Source organism: Bombina bombina, chromosome 2, assembly GCF_027579735.1.
Source record: "Bombina bombina isolate aBomBom1 chromosome 2, aBomBom1.pri, whole genome shotgun sequence".
Taxonomy (NCBI): Eukaryota; Metazoa; Chordata; class Amphibia; order Anura; family Bombinatoridae; genus Bombina; species Bombina bombina.
In genome coordinates, this window is record NC_069500.1 from 971532532 (window position 1) to 971537731 (window position 5200).

A 5200-nucleotide genomic window follows, 5' to 3' on the forward strand; every position below is an offset into this window, starting at 1 on the left:
AATCAAACAACAGAATACAGGCCTGATTCTTAACATCTTGTCATATTTTACATTAGAATCTGAATAGTAGTTCAGATTTATTTTTTTATATCCATGTGCAACATTTCTCTGGAATTCAGGAGAATTTATTTAACACTCAATAATTGCAGATTAAGCTTCACTGAGCAATCACAAGTCAGTTGAAAATGTGTTGAAAAATATGAATATTTCTTTTTTTTTGCCATCTTTGAACACAATACCAAAAATAGGAATTGAGGAAGAAGTAAACATAAACAGATAGCATTCTGGGTAAGACAGACGAGATAGCCAATGATTTTTTTTTTTTAGTTCATCAGTAGATTTTTACATGAACAAAAGATTTACTTGTGAATTTATTTTTTTGTATACAACTTGTGAGGGTCCATCAGAAAAGTAAGAAGCTATTACAACCCATTATCTACTTGAAGCTTCATAAACTACACAATTTAAGGTGAGAACCATTACATATATTTTCCTAAAGCATAGTCAGCTTGTGCATATGACAGGAAATAGACTAGAACATATATTATTACTTAACCTTAACATTATGCCTTATATTTTAAGCTATATAGACATTTTAAATTATTAAAAATAAAACCTCATTTTAAGTTGACAGAATTAAATATTTATAATGAACATTCTATTATTTCAGACAAATGAAAATATGCTGAGCCACAGGAATAAAATAAAAATGTGGTCAGGCCATTTTACAGATGTAGTTTTTGTTCTAATAAAAGCTTTAAAGGACATTAAAGAAAAAATTAAACTTACAGTATTTGGATAGAGTGTGGAATTTTAAACAACTTTTCAATTTACTTAAATGATCAATTTTGCTTAGTTCTCTTGGTATCCCCTGTTAAAGAATAATCCTAGATGAGCCCAGCAATGCGCTTGCGTCTTTAGCCATCTGACAACAGTGTTTGCAACATTGTTTATATCAATGTTATACATAGTTACAATCACTGCCGCCATAGACTGCTAGAGACACATACATGCTTCTGAGCTTCTATCAGCCTACCTAGATTTACTCTTCAACAAAAGATACAAAGAGTTCAAAGCAACATTGAAAATAGAATTACATTAAAAGGTTGTTTAAAATTAAATACTCTATCAGAATCATTAATGTTTTATTTTGACTTTACTGTCCCTTTACGGGGCATGCAAAGGGGATTAAACACAAACGTTAAAGTGAGCTCCAGATCAGCAATGCATTACTGGGACTTAGCTGATCACATCTGGTGAGAAACCAATACCCAGCAAGCTCCCAGTAGAGAATGTCTGCTCCTGAGCCTATCTAGGTATGCTTTTCAGCAAAGGATACCAAGTGAACAAATTCAATTTTGTAATTTAAGTAAATTGTTTCTTACAATTGCTTGTGCTATCTAAATCAGTGTTTCCCAACTCCAGTTCTCAAGTACCCTTAATAGATTTTCATATATCTTAACTATAGCACAAGTGAAATAATCAGCTGATGGATGAGTGCAGGTTGATAACCCAACAATTGTCACTGATCAGCTGATTATTTATATACGTGAGAATAGGAAACAGCACCCACAGGCATGAGTAAGGGCTAGGTGTTAGCCCGAAACGTCGCTGTATATTTGTGGACCCTCTGTGAAAAATAAAGGTCTTTTAATTTATCACAGCTGGAGATATCTCTTCTTTTGCAGCTGATTATTTAACCTGTGATCTAGTTAAGATACTATGAAAATCTGGCTTAATGAGGGTACTTGGAGGACCGAAGATAATAGACTATGATCTAAACCATGTAATTTTATTTGTGACGTTCATGTCCCTTTAAGTACAGGTCCTGTAATCCTTCTGACCCAGCATTCCCTGTTGCAGCTGTACTTATTGTTACACTATATATCACTACAGACTGACTGACCGACGGTTTCTGGGCTATCTGAATTGTTTACCAAATTAAATATACTAAACAATAAAAAATAAATAAATAACGGAATGCAGATATTTTTTGGAAAGAGACAATACACAAGGTGCTTTCCAGAATTGTTTGAAGTATTCATTTATTTGTGTTTTCAAAGTTTCCAAGCCATGCTTGTATTTTTTTTATTAGCTTTTTAATACAATGAGATAATGAATTAAATACAACACACTCCAAATGTACAGAAGAGAACTAAACTCTCATTTTGTTCATATATTACAAAGCCTTTATTATATGCAGATGCTCATGTCTTAATAATGACAGTACATTAGCTGATGGTTGCTAATGGATCCAAATTAAGGATGGATTCCCATATGATTTTAGTGCATTTAAACATTTAAGCCTTGAATAGGAATAAAACGGTAATGGTATATTAGAAAGTTATTGTTAAAGTACTTAGAGTGAAAGATTGTATCATTAGGTAAAAGACAGTGGTCTTACAACGCAGGAGTTATTTTTGCATTAAAGGACCAGTTAATACAGTAGATTTGCATAATCTACACATGCATAATAAAAAGACAATGCCATAGCACTTAGGGGTATATTTATCAATGTGCGAGCAGACATGCATACACTGTCGGCATTTATCATTGCACCAGAAGTTCTTGTGAACTGCTGGTGCAATGCTGCCCCCTGCAGATTTGCGGCCGATCGGCCACTAGCAGGGGGTGTCGATCAACAATTTCTGTCCGTTGCCTCAGAGCAGGCAGACAAGTTATGGAGCAGCGGTCTGTAGACCGCTGCTTCATAACTTCTGTTTCCGGCAAGCCTTCAGGAAACAAGGGGCCTCAAGCTCCATACGGAACTTGATAAATATGCCCCTTAGTCTGAACTTCAAATGAGTAGTAGATTTTTTTCTACAAATTTAAAGTTATGTCTATTTCCACTCCTCCTATATCATGTGACAGCAATCAGCCAATCACAAATGCATATACGTATAGTCTGTGAGTTCTTGCACATGCTCATTAGGAGCTGGTGACTCATAAAGTGTAAATATAAAAAGACCGTGCACATTTTGTTAAAGGACCATAATACCCAAATGTTTAAACACTTGAAAGTGATGCAGCATAGCTGTAAAAAGCTGACTAGAAAATATCACCTGAACATCTCTATGTAAAAAAGAAAGATATTTTACCTCAAAAGTTCCTCAGTAGCCACATCCCATTGTAAACATTGTAAAGGATTTCTAAGCAGCATTTTAGTGTGTCTGTCCTAGGACAGCTTAGGGGATGAGCCTTGTGCACTCTCCTATTATTTCACCAATCAGGTAAAGGAAGCTTACTACTTGAAATCTCATGAGAGTTAAGTCAAATCTCATGAGATCACAGTAAAAGAGTTCATGACCTCAGCACTGCTGATGCTGATTGGCTGCAGTTAATTTCTTCATTGTTTTAAAACTTTTTACCTGCAGCTGGGAGCAGCCAAGTATAACTTTTTACACAGAACTTACTCTGCTGAGCTGAGGAGATTGTGAGGTAAAATATCTTCTTTTTTTACAGAGATGCTCAGGTGATATTTTCCTGTCAGCTTTTTACAGTTATACTGCATTAGTTTCAAGTGATTTAGCATATGAGTATTATGTCCCTTTTAATAGAAGTAAATTGGAAAGTTGTTTAAAATTGCATGCTGTATCAGAATCTTGAAGTTTAATTTTGACTTGAGTGTCCCTTTAAAAGTATATACATTATTATAAAAAACAGGTTAGTTGTAAATTTAAAAGTGTGTAAAAACTTGAGTACAATACATGTTGTCAACAAACTAATGCTTAAGCTTACACACATCTTTATATGCAAGTTCAGATTCAAAGACACAATTTATTTTTTTGTAATGTAACCCTTTTTAGCTGTGGTGATTACTAAGGTAAATATGGAAATCTCCATAAAACAGTTAATCATTTAGGTTTACCCCAAAATATTTTCAATACAATATCTTGCAAACAAACTGAGCTGAAAATGCCTTTTTAATAACAATTAATGCAATTCTATGTATATTGTGTACAGCAACATAAATAGTAAACATATAGGGCTAGATTACAAGTGGAGCGCTATATATCACTTTCATGAAAGTGATAATAGCACTCCACTTTGTAATACCAGCACACGATAATGGGCGCTGGTATTACAAGTTAGCCGCAATTCGAACGTGAGCTTGTGTCCATAGGCTCCTATGGGAGCCTCGTTCTGATGTACATCGCGCAACAATCAAATATGCCGATATACATATATATGTGTGTATATACACATATTAACACATAAATAAATATGTATATAAGCATATACATATATATTTACTGGGAACACTCAGTTCCCATTGATCACAAAGTAAAGGCACTTCTCAGTGCCGTTTCTTTTTTTCTAACACCCCACTCCCACCAACTTTAACCCCAAATATTGCCTAGTGCAGTAAATTTATTAAAAAATAAAGATGCTGCCATCTTTATTTTTTAATAAACTACACTAGACAGTATTTTGGGGCAATTAGGGTCAGGGATTCATAAAATTAACCAGAGATCCGATCCGATAATTTTATAAGCTCTAATTGCTACCGCAAGCTCACATTAGAAATAAACAGCCACTTGTAATTGCTGTTTAATTAGTGCAATAATTTAGCGCTCGACTTGTAATCTAGCCCATAATAGTAAAAACATATTACAATAAAGTCCAAACATCTATTGGTAACTGTCATAATTAGTTATTCACAGCAACGCGCAACAAGGTTTCACAATACCATGTTAACAGGAAATTAGAGACAATTATGAAATTGATTATATATTTCTATACAAACTTATATTTCTGTATCTCGTCTTAATCTTGTCTTAATGTATTTACCCCTTGTACAGAACTGCATTATTTTATGAAGACAATAATAATGTATACTGTAATGTAGCTAGATTTTTCTGTAGCTTCAGGTTATAATCATTCTCATATCGCTAATGTATTAAAGGGGCATTGTACTATTACATTTTCTCTCTTTTAATGATCACTTTTACCTGTTGGAGTGTATTACATTCTTTATAAAAATATAGATTTACCTTTATTTTGTCATTTGAAATTGCTGTTGCTTGTTGAAACAACCACCTGTCTCTATGGAAAATCTATGTAAATAAGAGGCAGCAGCTTTAATAACCCTCATAGTGGGGGTGGGAGATATAGGTAACAACATAATAGAGTTTTCTAAGTTTTAGCCTTTGTGTATACAGAAAGAGATAAAAATGATTTATTTTGTGCATAATGAGAA